A 19,476-nucleotide genomic window follows, 5' to 3' on the forward strand; every position below is an offset into this window, starting at 1 on the left:
CTTGTGGGTTGTTGGAAAGAAGGCAGAAATGCTGTCGCACTACATGACATATTTTCAAAACTCATGGCCGGCCAAAAGCTTTGCACGTATCCACCCATGGGAATTTACCCCTTCTTCGGAAATAATTACTATAAGCCAACTGGAAAACACGTTAATAGAATTTGAAAGATCATTTCAACAGGCCACACCAGAGGTTAGCGGTTGCTCCCACACTATGAGGACTTGTGTTTTACCCGGCCTTCATATTAGCTATAGAGATTAAAATTCGCCTCTCGCACAGTGCAGTTTTGGTGCACACTGTACAGCTCCTCGCCACTCCTGCTGGACAGACAAGGGCAACTGTCTTCCCCTCCTCTTTCGCTGCACAGAAAATGACTTTCAACACCCAAAAACTTTATGACTCGAAGTTAGCTTCCCTGTCATGAGTCAGCTAAAAGCCCCAAAGGCTGCCAGAATAACAAGACTTCCTCACCAGATCAAGAGGATAGGAGAAATAATTAGCATTGCATTCATTGGCAGTAATGAATAATGTATGTAGTTTTCATGCATCACTAATGATTTGACTTCACTGACTATTGGGATCTACATATAACATTATAAAGGAAGTAAACGGGACAGTTTGGGAATGAACTGCTGTGTGACAGTATGACCTATGCCTTCTGAAATATCTGCTAAATATTACTGCTTAGTATATTTTCCACACTGGTCAGTTTATCTTACACTCTGTTGAGGGATGGACACACGCTACATCTACTTCTGTGTTCTATCGACCTTTCTCAATGCATATCCCAAGACAAAAGTGGACTGGTCACAATTATCCTCAGAAACTATAGAGCAAAACACATCATCATCGCCAACATCTTAATAACCAGAGTGTCATCATAATTTCCTTATGATATAATTGTTTAAGCGTGTATTTCATTTGTGTTTTATTATGATCAAAGAGCAGCAGTTGTACAGCCACCAGCCAGTCTCCAATGGAAATGGAAATGAAAGAAATTGAAAAACGTATTCCACTGTCGTTCATACTCATTCCATACACAGTAATTATAAACTATGACAGTCTTTTCCCAGTCGTTGGTTTTTCGCAATTTTCCTTGTTCTAAGGCTTCATTCAGTACATTTAACTGTTCCTTACATACGAAGTCATGGCATAGACTTTACTGTACATCATCCACGACTTGTAAGAGGGCAAGTGTGTAGGTTGTCGACTCGGCATATAGATGGCGTTGATATAATAATTTTTTACATTGCACGTAAATCAAGTAACATCTTGATCAATTGAACAGTTTATTGTGAATAATCGTACTGTATCTGCCACCAAATGAAAGAAACTAGAATACTGCACAGTAAGGTTCAAGCCTGCAGATCCGCAGCCCTAAAAACAGGTCTGCAAAGCGGGCTGATGTCGCACACTTCCCCTGCAGTTTATGTGAGGCCTTCAACGAATTGACCACACGTATCGACGTTTGGCAAGTCACAAACTGAAACCACACTGAGCCCCTATAAACTGAGTTAAAAGCCTGGAGAGATACTCTGCGTCTGTGTTCTCTATGTCTTGTAGTTTACATGCGATCGTCTTATGCAATCCTAGAGGTACTTGTAAATAACCCTGCATCATTGTCAAAATACGGATTAGTAACTTCACATCTTAGTAATCGTAGTCCAATCGGAAATGTTTTAACTAACCGTAAGCTACCAATTATCCATTAGAAAATTTATTTCAAGAAATAATTACTCGTTGTTTTCATATAGAAATTATGCAGGTTATCTATTCGTTAGATGAAGATCAGTTGCTTTGAGGAAAGGTGAAGACACCGGAGAGGCAGTTCTGATGTTGCAGAAGCAAAACTAAAGAAAAATCAAGACATGCTCATTGGAACTGTCGACCTGTAAAACGTGTTCGGCGTTGTCAAACAGTGCAAGACGTTCGAAATTTTGAGAAAAACAGGCGTAAGCTAGAGGGAAAGACGCCAACGGCCTTGCCACAGTGGTAGCACCGGTTCCCGTAATGTCACAGGCGTTAAGCGCTGTCGGGCTGGGTTAGCATTTCTATGGGTGATCCTCCGTTCTGCCGAACACTGTTTTCAAGCAGGGAAGCACTCAGCACTTGTGAGGCAAACTGGGGAGCTACTTAATTGAGAAGTAGCGGCTCCGGTCACGGAAACTGACATACGGCCGGGAGAGTGGTATGCTGACCACAAGTCCCTCCAAATCCGTATCCAGTGACGCCTATTGTCTGAGGATGACACGGTGGCCGGTCGGTACCACTGGGCCTTCATGGCCTGTTCGGGAGGAGTTTAGTTTTACAGGCAAAGACGGACAATACACAATATGTACAAGAGCCTACAGGACACAATAGTGGAAGACGAAAAACGAAGTGCTGTAATTAAAAAGGCTGTAAGACAGGGATGCAGTTTTTCGCACCTGCTGTTCAATCTGTACATCGAAGGAGCAATAAGGAAAGTAAAACAAAGGTTCAAGAGTGCGATATCAATGATAAGATTCGCTTATGACATCGCTATTATCAGTGAAAGTGAAGAAGAATTATAGTATCTGCTGAACGGAATGAGTACAGATTATGGATTGAGAGTAAATCGAATAAAACTGAAGTAAACTTGGCGAGAAATTCAACGTCAGGATTTGTGATCACGAAGGAGATGTAGTTAAGGAATAATGCTACCTTCGCAGCAAAATAACCCAGGACGTACGGAACAAGGGGGACTTAAAACAGAAACTAGTATTAGCCAAAAGGTCATTGCAGGCCTAGAGAAGTCTACTAGTATCAACTATATGTCTTAATTTGAGGAAGTAATTTCTGGGAATGTATATTTGAAGAACAGAATTGTATGGTAGTGAAACATGGACTGCGCCAAAACCGGAACAGAAGAGAATCGAAACGTTTGATATGTGATGCTACAGAAGAATATTGAAAATTAGATATGCAATGAGGTTCTCCGCTGAATCGGCGAAGAAATGAACACATCGAAAACACTGACAAGAAGAAGGGACAGGATGGCAGGGTAGCTGTTAAGACATCACGGAATAAACTCCAGGGTACTAGAGGCAGCTGTAAAGGGTGAAATAAATCCAGGAAATAACTGAGGATGTAGGTTGTAGGTGCTTCACTGAGATGAAGAGGATGGCACAGGGAAGGAATTCGTTGCGGGCTGCATCAAACCAATCAGAACACTGATGACACACAAAGAGAAACTATTTTTTCATTGTTTATAATTTTTAAACGTCAGTTTCCTTTTTGTGAATATGGACCTATTGCTTCCACGGTTTTAATGCTTCCTAAACTTTTGGCACACCTTTCTTCAGGAGTAGAGCGCTTTTACGGTGCTTCTCTGAACAATATATTACACAAAAGCTAGTGTACATAAGACTGACGTTGTGTGCTTGCGTGGGTTCGTGTTTAATTTACGGCACAGCTGACTGTACGCTCAGAAATACACTCCTGGAAATGGAAAAAAAGAACACATTGACACCGGTGTGTCAGACCCACCATACTTGCTCCGGACACTGCGAGAGGGCTGTACAAGCAATGATCACACGCAAGGCACAGCGGACACACCAGGAAGCGCGGTGTTGGCCGTCGAATGGCGCTAGCTGCGCAGCATTTGTGCACCGCCACCGTCAGTGTCAGTCAGTTTGCCGTGGCATACGGAGCTCCATCGCAGTCTTCAACACTGGTAGCATGCCGCGACAGCGTGGACGTGAACCGTATGTGCAGTTGACGGACTTTGAGCGAGGGCGTATAGTGGGCATGCGGGAGGCCGGGTGGACGTACCGCCGAATTGCTCAACACGTGGGGCGTGAGGTCTCCACAGTACATCGATGTTGTCGCCAGTGGTCGGTGGAAGGTGCACGTGCCCGTCGACCTGGGACCGGACCGCAGCGACGCACGGATGCACGCCAAGACCGTAGGAGCCTACGCAGTGCCGTAGGGGACCGCACCGCCACTTCCCAGCAAATTAGGGACACTGTTGCTCCTGGGGTATCGGCGAGGACAATTCGCAACCGTCTCCATGAAGCTGGGCTACGGTCCCACACACCGTTAGGCCGTCTTCCACTCATGCCCCAACATCGTGCAGCACGCCTCCAGTGGTGTCGCGACAGGCGTGAATGGAGGGACGAATGGAGACGTGTCGTCTTCAGCGATGAGAGTCGCTTCTGCCTTGGTGCCAATGATGGTCGTATGCGTGTTTGGCGCCGTGCAGGTGAGCGCCACAATCAGGACTGCATACGACCGAGGCACACAGGGCCAACACCCGGCATCATGGTGTGGGGAGCGATCTCCTACACTGGCCGTACACCACTGGTGATCGTCGAGTGGACACTGAATAGTGCACGGTACATCCAAACCGTCATCGAACCCATCGTTCTACCATTCCTAGACCGGCAAGGGAACTTGCTGTTCCAACAGGACAATGCACGTCCGCATGTATCCCGTGCCACCCAACGTGCTCTAGAAGGTGTAAGTCAACTACCCTGGCCAGCAAGATCTCCGGATCTGTCCCTCATTGAGCATGTTTGGGATTGGATGAAGCGTCGTCTCACGCGGTCTGCACGTCCAGCACGAACGCTGGTCCAACTGAGGCGCCAGATGGAAATGGCATGGCAAGCCGTTCCGCAGGACTACATCCAGCATTTCTACGATCGTCTCCATGGGAGAATAGCAGCCTACATTGCTGCGAAAGGTGGATATACACTGTACTAGTGCCGACATTGTGCATGCTCTGTTGCCTGTGTCTATGAGCCTGTGGTTCTGTCAGTGTGATCATGACCCCAGGAATGTGTCAATAAAGTTTCCCCTTCCTGGGACAATGAATTCACGGTGTTCTTATTTCAATTTCCAGGAGTGTATATCTACCTTGGCGACATCGGTAAAAGGCTAAAAAAGAAGGTGTGAGTTATTACAGAGATGTTGTGTGCTGTGATGTAGCAACACAAAGTATATGGAGTGGCTCTCAGCGTAAATCTTTTTAAATCTTCCGTGGTGTGCGATGGGAAGTCCGTATGAAATACCTACATCGAATATTAAAGTAGAGTTCTTTAAATCGTTGTTATTAGTACTCATCCATTGTGCCTATTACAATAACAGTAAACCACACCATCCACTCGCAGTGTTACTCAGTAGTGGTTAGTGGAACAAGTGTACTTCATATCTGTAGTCAGAATCGAGAAGATAGCATTTTTCCGTTACGTGGTCGGAGGAGTCGAAATCCTTATTGATTTCCTGCGTGTTCTCCAGATCACTTGCGGCACATGCTAGAAAGTTTCACTCCACAGAACCGGTGCTGCAAGTAAAGCGACCTAGGTGCCGACGAAATACTGAATTAAAATTTATTTAGAACCTTCCCTTTCGAGAATAATGAACTTACATTTCTACGTTAAATAAGTGTATCAGTCATATAAGGTCACTCCACATTACTTCTGGGTCTATATATCGCCGTATCCGCCGCTACGTAACACATTTTCAGCTTTTTCTACATCGTCCAGACATCACATGGATAAATGACAGTTTTACTGACCTTCAAAGTAGTCACAAGCATTGTGTATAACCCGTTGCCAGCGATGTGGAAGTCGTAGGATACTCTTAGCAGTGCCAGTTGTGTTGACAGTCCGAGTGGTACGGTCTATTGCCCGACGAATTTGTAGCAGTTCTGAGGCGAGTACCGTGAAGTGTTTCCTTCAGTTTATAAATCGAGTTGAACTCACGAGGGCTTAATTCAGGGGAGTACAGTAGGTGGTATAGGACTCAGCAGCCACATCAGTCAAACAAATCAGTAACAGCTTGCACTGTACGTGCTTGAACATTGTCCTGCAAGATGATGGTCAGGTCCTGCAGGAAGTGTCATCACTTCTGTCTCTACGCTGTTCATTTTTAGAACACAACACCACTACGTTGGCGTATAGCCGTAGAACGTGATGGAGACTTCGTAGAAAAATAGGACATGGACGAGCCAAGTTGATGTATAGTGTCACCAGATTCTGACTTTTAACAATATTAACAATAAATATGTTGTGAGAAAAAAAATGTGGGGTATTACTTATTGAACGACCCTCATATATCACTCGATTTATTTTTGTAATTTTTTATCTAACTCTCCGTACATTCGTCTGTTATGACCCCTTCTTCTTACGAACATGCAGACGTACCAAGTTGAAATTTATGTCGCGCACCAAGGTCAATAGACCCTTGAGGGGGGGGGGGGGCAATGACCGTAAGCTTCTAAGTCAATGCAACCGAAAACTATGGCCATTTGGGTAACATATTTTGATATAAACTCACTCATCGAAGCGTATAGGGTACATCCCGTTGGGCTAGAATCATGAAATTTGGCAGGAAACAACGTTTCACTGTACAAGTAAAGGAAAAATCTGATAACTTTTAATTTGTAGTTATAGCAGACGAAAATAAGGTATTTGTTTCGTCATTTGTTACCCAGCGGCGAACCTGAAATTAAAAGAGTCAATAGTTCTTCATTCAAGTTGATTTGATCGCAGTGGTAAAAGTCATATATCAGGCAAGGAATTACTTTATTGCTCATATGATGCGTTCCGAATTTACCCATTATCAGGTAGCAATGTTTCACATGCAACGTGCATCACCATACCTACGTGCAGTAATCGCTCCTGGATGTATGATAATGGATAAATTCCGAAACATATGATGAATAAAGTCATCCCTGGGCTGGTGGTTGACTTTTACCATCGCGACCCATTCAGCCTGAATGCAGAACTGCTGGTTATTATAATAATGGTCGCCTCCCTCCTGTATGATTTTATATCACATTTATATTATTTAAATTAAAACATTCTAGAAAGGCTTGGAATCCATGGAACTGATATCTTGTCAGTATTAATGTCGATTGCAGGCAAAAATTGTTGAGATTCTCGATTCCCAGAATGGGTGAACTCTCTGTGTACTTCATTAAGTTTGTACTGAACCCTCAGTGTGTGACTCCTATTCGCCAATAGCCGTTTTGTTTCCTCTTCTGTAGATTTTCAGTCATATGTGTACTGTGTCTATGCTACTTACAAACAACCAATTTGAGAGTGACAGGTATGCGTTTCAGGCATAGAACTATTTCAACTAGAAAGTCGTGTATTCGCAATGTATGCTTAAAATTACACTAAAGATGCAGAGTTATGTTGGAACAAATATCCACAGATATCCGTACACATCAATATTTAATGACATTTTGTAATAATCTGGTATCCAGAATAAAGAAATGGATGCTTACATCCTTACCGTACAATTCCAACATTACCATTTTCAACGTTTCCAATATCTGTGTGATTTATGTTCGTAACAGTATCAGATACGCTTATATGCATGTGTAGTAAATACACATTAAGTCATATGTCAAACCCCTCCAAAAACAATGAATAACAAAACGTTACTGACAAATTTCGAGTGGTTGTAGAGGGTTTCTTGATAAGCAAATTGGGGATAGGGACCTAAGTTGGCAAAACTTCATCTAAGGACCAAGCAAATCGTCGGAGGCGTAACAACCAACATCTGCTGCGTCGATAGGGAACTTAGGTTTGTACGGAGAGGAGCCGCAGACGGAACTTGTCACAATCGGTCTCCAGCATCATCAATGTTCGGGGGCGTCGAATGCTCCGTTGTTTGTTTCAAAGAACGCTGACTGCTCCCAGTCGTCATACAAAGTCAGCTACGGTGCCAACGGTGTGAGCAAGCGACGGACAGTGGCCCCTATGACTTCGACGACCTACAGTGTCGTTGGACAATGTTTCCGGACGTGGATTCCTTTTTCCATATTGTTATTCAAGACACCCCGTCGAATACTATCGGTATCATTTATTTGTAGCCTATGTGAAAGTGAAAGTGGAGAGGAATTACAAGAACTGCTGAATGCAATGAACAGTCTTATAAGTACAGAATATGGATTGAGAGTAAATCGAAGAAAGACGAAAGTAATGAGAAGTAGCACAAATGTAAACAGGTAGAAGCTTAATATCAGGACTGACGATCACGAAGTAGAAGAAGTTAAGAAATTCTAATACCTAGGCATCAAAATAACCAATGACGGACGTAGCAAGGATGACATCAAAAGGCGACTGGCACTGGCATAAAGGCCATTACTGGCAAAGACAGGTTTACTAGAATGAAACATAGGTCTCAATTCGAGAGAGAGATTTCTGATACTGTACGTTTGGAGCACAGAATTGTGTGGCAGTGAAACGTGGACTGTGGGAAAACCAGAACAGAAGAGAAGCGAAGCATTTGAGATTGGTGCTACAGAAGAATATCGAAAATTGGTTGGACTGATAAGATAAGGAATGAGGCGGTTCTGCGCAGAATCGGAGAGGAAAGGAGTACGTGGAAAACAAGGAGAACGGACAGGATGGTGGGATGTTAAGACCTCAGGGAATAACTTCCACCGTACTGGAAGGAGCTGTAGATTTGTTGTGGTCGATAAAACTTGGTATGAGATAGCACGTTTTCAACTTACTATCGAGAAACATTGTTTCATTTCACTACAGTAGGTGCGTATATTTAGAAACTTGCATGTGTGTGTGTGTTTGTGTGTGCGTGTGTGTGTGTATGTGTGTGCGTGTGTGTGTGTGTGTGTGTGTGTGTGTGTGTGTGTCCGTATATGTGCAAGCTCATGCATGTCCTTTACGGGCGTATGGCTCTCTTATTTTTGGTTCAGCGCTGTGGCCGGTATGTCAAACGGCGATCGGACAGTCCAGCGTTACCGCTACAGTGCCATAAATAACACCGCCATATATGACCTGACTCTATGTTGTCTATTTATGGCGCGCAGGTGCCGCGATAAAACGGATATCACGTTGCAAAATTAAGCCAACCTCATCAGTTAGCGTGCGTCCGGTAGGTCGCACGTAGCGTGCGGTGACATAAATAACACCGGAACAGCAATTAACGTCGAAGAGCGCTCTGTGTTCGTCCCCTAAACGCCCGTGACAGCGACTTCCGTAACACGACGGTGGATTTTCCTTGCCTTCCCACACGTATATGACCTTCGGCGCCGCACGGAACACGTCACCTCCTCTTAGGCTGTCACAAGTTAATATGAAGAAAAAAGAAAAAAAAATGCTAAAAAGATTGTGTGGAAAATTAATTCAAGACATGTACGCAGCGCACTTTGTTGAAAGCAAATCTATTAATCATCCCCAGCCTCCTCTAGCCAAAATTTTAGTTGCATTAGGGTCCACAGTAGAAACTTTTTTTTTTAGTGATAACAGGCTACAACAGTAGCAGTCTTTAGTTGGACTGAAATAAAGTAAAAGGACATTTTTACGCAACTAACGACAGATATCTTTGTAGGTAAAGCTCCAAAAAATTCTCTAGTTACGTTCATCTTTTAAAATTATTATAATAGAATAAATATATGCGGTAATCGTAATAATTTCCGCAGCAAATTTGTTTCTGTACTTATTATTGACAAATGACAGAATCCAACAACCATGAAAAATGCATTTAGGAACAATGGCACCTTCAAACTATCACCAGAAACTTCGTTCACCTAATGGATCTAAACTGACTCCACTATACTGTTCTCTGCGGAACTCAAATGTACATGTCTGCTGGCTACAGACGCTTGCTGTCCACCGGTTTCTCGAAACTATCCTCGGCCGAGAAACACAAGTTGTCATTGTCAGCTATCTACATCTACGTCTACGTATATACTTCGCAGACCACCGTTCGGTCCATGACGGAGGATACGCTGTACTACTACTAGTAATTTCTTCTCCGTTCCATTCGCAGACAGAGAGAGGAAAAAACATTCGTCTGAGTGCCTCTGTACGAGCCCTAATTTCTCCCATCTTATCTGCATAGTGCTTACGCGAAACGTACGTCGGCGCCATCAGAGTATTTTGCAGTCGGGCTAAAATGCCTTCCTTGTTGGATTAATAAGTGGAACAATAATGGAAAGCTATTGAGTGTCATATATTTTATTCTTAACACTTCTTGTGGTACATTAGTTCTATATATTTATATCACAAAAGTGCATCAGAGAAAATGTTTCAACCTAAACCAGTCACTATAATCATCACATCAAGAATATGGGTATCTTAAATTAGCACAAGAGTCCCTCACGGAAAGAGCAGCGTCTTCTCACCAGGGTTTCCGATCTGAGTTCACGAGGCATATTTTTAATATTTGCGTGTTGTTAGAATCTCCTGTTAACAAATCTAGGAACCCGCCTCTGAATCCTCCTCTGTCTTCCTTTACTCCGACCTGATGGGGATACGAAAGAGGCGAACAGTGCACAGGAATGGGTCGCACCAACGTCCATCTTCCAACATTTTCAGTCAGGTCATTTGTGTATACGAAGAATAAAAGCGATCCTACAACGCTGGCAGGGACACTGCTGACGATGCCCTTGTCCCTGATGAACACTTTCCGTCGAGGACCGCGTACTGGCTTCTATGACTTAAAAACTCTTCGAGACACTCACGTGCCTGGGAAACTAAACCGTATACCCAGACATTCATCAGCAATCTGGAGTGGGACACCGTCTCAAATGCTTAACGGAAATCTAGTAATATACACTCCTGGAAATGGAAAAAAGAACACATTGACACCGGTGTGTCAGACCCACCATACTTGCTCCGGACACTGCGAGAGGGCTGTACAAGCAATGATCACACGCACGGCACAGCGGACACACCAGGAACCGCGGTGTTGGCCGTCGAATGGCGCTAGCTGCGCACCATTTGTGCACCGCCGCCGGCAGTGTCAGCCAGTTTGCCGTGGCATACGGAGCTCCATCGCAGTCTTTAACACTGGTAGCATGCCGCGACAGCGTGGACGTGAACCGTATGTGCAGTTGACGGACTTTGAGCGAGGGCGTATAGTGGGCATGCGGGAGGCCGGGTGGACGTACCGCCGAATTGCTCAACACGTGGGGCGTGAGGTCTCCACAGTACATCGATGTTGTCGCCAGTGGTCGGCGGAAGGTGCACGTGCCCGTCGACCTGGGACCGGACCGCAGCGACGCACGGATGCACGCCAAGACCGTAGGATCCTACGCAGTGCCGTAGGGGACCGCACCGCCACTTCCCAGCAAATTAGGGACACTGTTGCTCCTGGGGTATCGGCGAGGACCATTCGCAACCGTCTCCATGAAGCTGGGCTACGGTCCCGCACACCGTTAGGCCGTCTTCCGCTCACGCCCCAACATCGTGCAGCCCGCCTCCAGTGGTGTCGCGACAGCCGTGAATGGAGGGACGAATGGAGACGTGTCGTCTTCAGCGATGAGAGTCGCTTCTGCCTTGGTGCCAATGATGGTCGTATGCGTGTTTGGCGCCGTGCAGGTGAGCGCCACAATCAGGACTGCATACGACCGAGGCACACAGGGCCAACACCCGGCATCATGGTGTGGGGAGCGATCTCCTACACTGGCCGTACACCACTGGTGATCGTCGAGGGGACACTGAATAGTGCACGGTACATCCAAACCGTCATCGAACCCATCGTTCTACCATTCCTAGACCGGCAAGGGAACTTGCTGTTCCAACAGGACAATGCACGTCCGCATGTATCCCGTGCCACCCAAAGTGCTCTAGAAGGTGTAATTCAACTACCCTGGCCAGCAAGATCTCCGGATCTGACCCCCATTGAGCATGTTTGGGACTGGATGAAGCGTCGTCTCACGCGGTCCGCACGTCCAGCACGAACGCTGGTCCAACTGAGGCGCCAGGTGGAAATGGCATGGCAAGCCGTTCCACAGGACTACATCCAGCATCTCTACGATCGTCTCCATGGGCGAATAGCAGCCTGCATTGCTGCGAAAGGTGGATATATACTGTACTAGTGCCGACATTGTGCATGCTCTGTTGCCTGTGTCTATGTGCCTGTGGTTCTGTCAGTGTGATCATGTGATGTATCTGACCCCAGGAATGTGTCAATAAAGTTTCCCCTTCCTGGGACAATGAATTCATGGTGTTCTTATTTCAATTTCCAGGAGTGTATTTGGTCCTTAAGATAAATTCATTGTCAGTACACCGATCAATGTCATTCTGAAAGCTGAACGTAATCAGATACCTGAAGTTGAACCTAGATGTACAGGGCTATTATAAATGATTGAAGCGATTTCATAAATTCACTGTAGCTCCATTCATTGACATATGGTCACGACACACTACAGATACGTAGAAAAACTCATAAAGTTTTGTTCGGCTGAAGCCGCACTTCAGGTTTCTGCCGTCAGAGCGCTCGAGAGCGCAGTGAGACAAAATGGCGACAGGAGCCGAGAAAGCGTATGTCGTGCTTGAAATGCACTCACATCAGTCAATCATAACAGTGCAACGACAGTTCAGGACGAAGTTCAACAAAGATCCACCAACTGCTAACTCCATTCGGCGATGGTATGTGCAGTTTATGCCTCTGTAAGGGGAAATCAACGGGTCGGCCTGCAGTGAGCGAAGAAACGGTTGAACGCGTGCGGGCAAGTTTCACGCGTAGCCCGCGGAAAATTGGCTCATGCCACAACTGGAGATCGACAGCGCCGACTTCATCTTTCAACAGGATGGTGCTCCACCGTACATCCATCATGATGTTCGGCATTTCTTAAACAGGAGATTGGAAAACCGATGGATCGGTCGTGGTGGAGATCATGATCAGCAATTCATGTCATGGCCACCACGCTCTCCCGACTTAACCCCATGCGATTTCTTTCTGTGGGGTTATGTGAAAGATTCAGTGTTTAAACCTCCTCTACCAAGAAACGTGCCAGAACTGCGACCTCGCATCAACGATGCTTCCGAACTCATTGATGGGGACATGCTGCGCCGAGTGTGGGAGGAACTTGATTATCGGCTTGATGTCTGCCGAATCACTAAAGGGGCACATATCGAACATTTGTGAATGCCTAAAAAAACCTTTTTGAGTTATTGTATGTGTGTGCAAAGCATTGTGAAAATATCTCAAATAATAAAGTTATTGTAGAGCTGTGATATCGCTTCAATCATTTGTAATAACCCTGTACGTGTTTGCTTTCAATTTCACATCCCTGTAACAAGCATCAGGAGTTATAAATGAAATATTATGTCTGGCTCAGTATCATAATAGGCTGCCTGCGTGCGTGCGTGCGTGCGTGTGTGCGTGTGTGCGTGTGTGTGTGTGTGTGTGTGTGTGTGTGTGTGCGTGTGCGTGTCTGTGTGTGTATCTATGTAACGGACTATGGAGGTAAATAGTAAAATATAGGTACATGCCAAAATACTATTAACAGCATTTTTTTATGTTATTGCTTACGGTTCGCTTCATACGTCACATCCCGACTTGACGTTGATCTTCTTCAGCTCTTCCATGAGGTGAACACAGCCTCTTTGTCGCAAGCCTAAAGTCGAGCGTCGGAAAACTCGCAGCTTCGGTCCAACATTCATGTCGGGCGCAGCTGGAAGGTGTCGCGAGATTTGTGGATGCAATCAAGTTCAACTTCCTACTACCCAATAAGTTCGGTCAGCAGATAATCTGTAACTCCTCGGCAAGCCGTGAGTGAAAAAAGTGCCGACCGAGGCCACAGGTGGAGAGAATCACAGAGACTGTTCACACAAACAGACCGCGGCGAAATTCTTTGATCTCGTGTGTGTAGAAATTGTTTGACACCTCTCACCCAAGAAACTAGCAGCATGTGTTACACCTCAGCTTAAATATACCAGTGGTCAAGGTGCCAACAGACAGGCGTGCCTATATCATCATCTATATTGCGGAAGCCCATTACGTAATGCGTTAGAGGGCACTGCCACGGTCATTTCAGTCGGGAGTTGTGCTCGGAATTTGTGACTACTGTGCTAGCAGCAGAAATTATTGTACCTCTGTTTGAAGAAGCGATGGTGATACAGATATCTGTGTAATTAACATAGTTATGGAAAGAGACTATACTTCGTTTGACCATTCACTCGGCATAAATTGTGAGTGAATCTTTTGTAGTATTGAAGCTGTTTTACCAAATAAACATTTAGTAGACAGGAATTTCTCCTTCCTTGGATGATCTGCTCAAAAAATTCCGTAACAAGCGTAGTTTCGCGCCAGTGGTGGGTTGGAGCGAAATGCAGTTGCACGGCCGCCTGTATTAGAGGCCGGAGGACTGAAATGTGGCAACGTTACGTTAAGGCCTATAGCATGGCTGTGGCTATAAGGTAGCGAACGGAAGCAGTTGTTTACGTACTTTCGCGGTGTCTGTTTTATCCGACATTACAGTGTAATTATGGTATACTGGACTCTGCAAAAATTATAGCAGGTAGTCGTGACTACAGTAGAAGATATAACACAATGTAAGTATACAATTCTGTGAAGTTTGTAGTGTTTTTACATGTATATGTGCAAGTGTGCTACGTGAACGACTTTCGTCTACACAATTGCAACAAAAGTTCTACTATATTCTAGATACAATTCGAAAATAAAGTTTTGAATTCATAAGGTTAGTATCAGAATCTTCTCCTAAGTGATTTTGTGTTAATATTATGTATATTTCTACACATTTGATTCTATTGTAGACTTGTGTTTCGTGATGTCCAAGCAGTAGAAAAAACCAGTCCACTCAAATTCTCATTTGCTATTTTTACATAATAGTATTTAGATTTAAGATGTTAGCAATTAATGCATCATTCTATTTGCAGATGCCAGAAAAATATTGTGTTCCTGGTTGCAACAGCGACTACAAATCCAGCAATGAAGAGGGTTACATCTCAGTGTTCAGATTCCCTACTGAAGAGGAAAACAGAAAACAATGGACAAGAAATATCCCCAGAAAGGACTCGACTCCATCAAATGGAAGTGTTGTTTGCATTAAGCATTTTGAAGAAAGTGACGTATCAAGAGTGGAGATTTACAAGGATTCTGACAGGAACTGTCACGAGTTTCCTCGTCAAAGGCCAGCTTTTACCAGAAGCTGTGCCAAAAGTATTCCCTGGGTTACCATCGTATTTAAGTAAGGTGCAGCCTCCAAGAAGGTGTTTGTCATGTATGTAATTTATATAGGAAGGAACATGATAATACATTTCAAATAACAGACTGAAATAATAGCAAGTCTGCAAATAATGTTAGTAGGCAACTCACAAAATTGTTTACAGAACTTGTATCTCCAAATCTCGGGTAAGAAACGTCATAATGTGATGCACATGTGAGTTATTGAAAAGTTCATCGTTGCAAGGAAACGAGAATAAAATGCGTAATTCCGACATAAAGTCGGCGTAATACTGCGAGAAATTAGCTTTTCTAGGTTACTGTGTTATTTATAGGGACCAAATCTACAAAAAAAAGTGATTGCGTATTTATATCTGACACGTCGTCTCCATTCGACGAAATCTAAACTTCAGGCTCGTCCTAGCTGGTCACGCTAGCCGGCCTACTGACGTCACAGGCTACGACGTTGTCAGCTTGACGACTCCGCCCTCTAATACAGGCGGCCGTGGCAGTTGTCATCCCTGCACACTCCTGTGTTTAACGTGTAACTGCAGGAAGTTTCATTGTTGATGCCTGTTAGTCATTGTTCAATGGCGCACTGAGCAGAACGTTGTGTCGCGAGTTTCGAGATGACAGAGTTAGAGGGCCAATGCATCTCTATTAAACTTTTCTTGAAATTCAAGGCTGCCTTAACCGAGACTTATCAAGCCTACAGTAATGAGTGCTTAAGCCGAACTCGGTGTTACGAATGGTTCACATGATTTGAAAATGGAAATTAAACATAACCCTCGTTCAAGATGCCCTGCGAAGTCTACTGACGATGCTCATGTCAGGAAAGTCAGTGAAATTATACGTGCCAATCGAAGACAGTTGTGCGAGAGATTGCAGAAGATTGTAACATTTCAAGTGGATAATGTCATGAAATTCTAACAAAGCATCTTTGAATGCATCGTGTTGCCGCAAAGTTAGTCCCACTACTCATGAGTGAAGGCCAGGAAGACCTTCGCCTCACAATCTGTGAAGAGCATTTGGATCGCGTAAATGAGAACGAGATATTCCCTAAGAGAATCATAACTGTTGATAAGACATGGGTGTACGGTTATGATCTTGACACCAAGGTTCTCCAAGACAAAAGTCATGTCAGGTCATCAAATCCATGCTGATAGTTTTCTTTGAGTTCGAAGGATTAGCTCATCATGAATTCATGTCACAGGGGCAAACTCTTCATCGATGGAATTAACGGGACGTGCTGTGACGCCTGCGAGAAAATGTAAGAAGGAAAACGGTCTGAAACGTGACGAGACAGTTCATGGCTCTTGCATCACAATAACGCACCCGCACATTCATCCCTGTTGGTGCGTGAATATTGCATAAAAACGGAATCACTGTGCTGCCACATCCTCCGTTCTCTCCAGACCCGGTCCGTGTGGACTTTTTTTTTAATTTCCAAAGTTGAAAACCCCGTTGAAAGACGAAGATTTGCAACGATAGACGAGAATGGGAGAATAGCAGCCTGAATTGCTGCGAAAGGTGGATATACACTGTACTAGTGCCGACATTGTGCATGCTCTGTTGCCTGTGTCTATGTGCCTAGGGTTCTGTCAGTGTGATCATGTGATGTATCTGACCCCAGGAATGTGTCAATAAAGTTTCCCCTTCCTGGGACAATGAATTCACGGTGTTCTTATTTCAATTTCCAGGAGTGTATATTACGGATGATGAGATTTTGGAAGAGTGTCGTAATATATGAAATGTCTCCTACAACATCAGTAATGTTTTACCTTACGTTAGAATGAAAATCGTATAAACATAGGAAATATAATGAAATAAATGCAGCTTCGTCGCTTTTCTCTGAACGCTGCCTTTCACTTTGTCTAACGCAGCACTTCCGAGACCATTACCTCTGACCGCAATCACCCATAAGCTAGTGTGCTCTCCCTCCCTTGGCATGTTTTGCCCGTTCCTCCTCCACATTTTCACGAAGTTTAGCGCCTAACTAAACTGTAGAATGAAAGACTTCTCACAAAACACTTTTATTTTTAAGATGATGAAAGATGAATGATATTTACTTTGTGTGGGTCGGCGTGTGGCCGTGTTATCTGAGGCGCGGGGGGCGGGGGGCGTGGTAGAATGAATGATAAAGTAGTTCGTGGAGCATCGCAAGTGCCACCCGCACTTACTTCTCAGATAAGAAAGCTAACTATCCACAGTGATGGTAAACACTTGTTATAAAACATACTTTCCCTGCATTACTCCTCTTCATATAGGCACTTGCTTGACCTGCACACTACAACTCCATTTCAAATCAACCAAGTAAAAGTGCGTGACTACAGTTATTGCTCATAAATCACTTGATTGCTGCACTCCTTACATCTCAACTGGCAGAAACTGGGAGACTTCAGGGTGTTAATGTTTTGTGAATAATCGTAATAATAATAATAACAACAACAATAATAATAATAATACTGTGTACAGCACTGTAATAGCCTTTTGCTGTCAAGTAATTCATTTATCAGTTTCGAAGCGAGTAATGAAGCAATTTTTGGATAGTGGGATATTGCAGGTACTATTGAAACGTCCCCTTAGAACAATTGTACAAGACTGTCCTTTTAACGTCGAATGATTCTGCTGTGGGTTTGCTCTGTTGTGGCCCATTACCTGTCAGCATGTCAAGAGTCAGCACTGTCTTTCCGTTGGAAGGACAACACTACTTCCTTAAGACTGCATGGAAATCCACTACTTCTGTGTGTAATTTCTTTTACTAATGAGAGTTTGTGAAAAAAAACTAATTACTATTATGATGAATGATCAGGACTATCTTTATGGACTGTGAGAAAATTTTAGCTTTTGACCAACATTGTATCAATCAATAAGTGTATGCATTTGATTTCTTTGTTATTGTAATTGTGAAAAAAATTTTAACAAATATGTATTGGCCAGTGCCCAAAAAAATTTGTAAAATTTTTTGTGGGAAGCATGGGGGCTATGTAAGTAGGCTGTTTATGTTTTCTTATTGGCAACGTTACGTAGCGCTCTGTATGAAAATCACTGGCTGTGCTGTGTGCAGTCTGTGGCTAGTTTGCATTGTTGTCTGCCATTGTAGTGTTGGGCAGCTGGATGTTAACAGTGCGTAACGTTGCGCAGTTGGAGGTGAACCGCCAGCAGTGGTGGATGTGGGGAGAGAGATGGCGGAGTTTTGAAATCTGTAAAAATGGATGACATGAACTGCTGTATATATTATGACTGTTAAGGTAAATACATTGTTTGTTCTCTATTAACATCTTTCATTTGCTAACTATGCCTATCAGTAGTTAGTGCCTTCTGTAGTTTGAATCTTTTATTTAGCTGGCAGTAGTGGCGCTCGCTGTATTGCAGTAGTTCGAGTAATGAGGATTTTTGTGAGGTAAGTGATTTGTGAAAGGTATAGGTTAATGTTAGTCAGGGCCATTCTTTTGTAGGGATTTTTGAAAGTCAGATTGCGTTGCGTTAAAAATATTGTGTGTCAGGTTAAGGACAGTCTTGTACAATTGTTCTAAGGGGACGTTTCATACTATCTACAACTTGGAGAAGACATTTTCTTCAGATATCTAGTTTTTGTTCCGTATATGTCTCACTTTTATCATCAGCGATGTACTGGACCAATCACAACATACGTGTGTACTGGGTGGTCTGTGTGAGGAACCTGTAACCCCAGCACATTAATGTTTGTAACTGGAAATTTTTGCTAAGTTGCTATTGGACCAAACTGCTGAGGGTGGCGGTCCCTAGGCTTATACACCACTTCATCTAACTTAAACTAACTTACGCTACAACACACACAACCTTGCCCGAGGGAGGGCTAGAACCTTCGCGCGTGCCAAGGCGCCTGACACCGTGAGGCTACCCCACGTCTCGTGACATCTAGTGGTCAGTTCCGCATTACATGAGGCGTGATGGTACTTTCGATCAGTTAGTGTGATCTAGTTATCTAGTCTGCAGTCCAACATACTCAGAGGGGATTCTGAGTTGCCAAATAGGCAGAACTGAACATTGCTGCTAACTTATCTTTGTGCTGCTGGTACAACTTCAGGTCATTATACGCTTGGACGTCATGGGATTCCACACATAGAGTCTCATCCAGTGTGTGCCATTTTAGTGACCAGAAAGGGTACAAATATACGGTTCATAACAGTGGAAGACGGCGTGTTTTACAACTGGTAACGCTTCGTACATTTCGTATACTGTGCTGCACGCCTCGACCGAGAACAAGACGGCAGAAAGAAGCCGAAAGGGAGGAAACCCACGTAGGCTGAGAAGATATGAGTATATCAATACTCACCTCCGTCCCTTAACCGGGCGAGCTACGGATGGAGGCGATTTTTCAGTCGCTATCATTAATCTTCTGAGAGGAAGTGATACCAGGCTTTCTGTTGTATATCACTGCCATTAGTCACGTCCTTTGTCCGCTATACTCATATTTTAAATCGAAGTTGGTGAAGGTAGTTCTCTTCTTACAAGGCAAACACCCCGTAATGCCCTGCATAACCCGCAGGATAGGACAGATAAAATAAATTGTGGAAAGGGGC

This window comes from Schistocerca cancellata, chromosome 6 (assembly GCF_023864275.1).
Source record: "Schistocerca cancellata isolate TAMUIC-IGC-003103 chromosome 6, iqSchCanc2.1, whole genome shotgun sequence".
Taxonomy (NCBI): domain Eukaryota; kingdom Metazoa; phylum Arthropoda; class Insecta; order Orthoptera; family Acrididae; genus Schistocerca; species Schistocerca cancellata.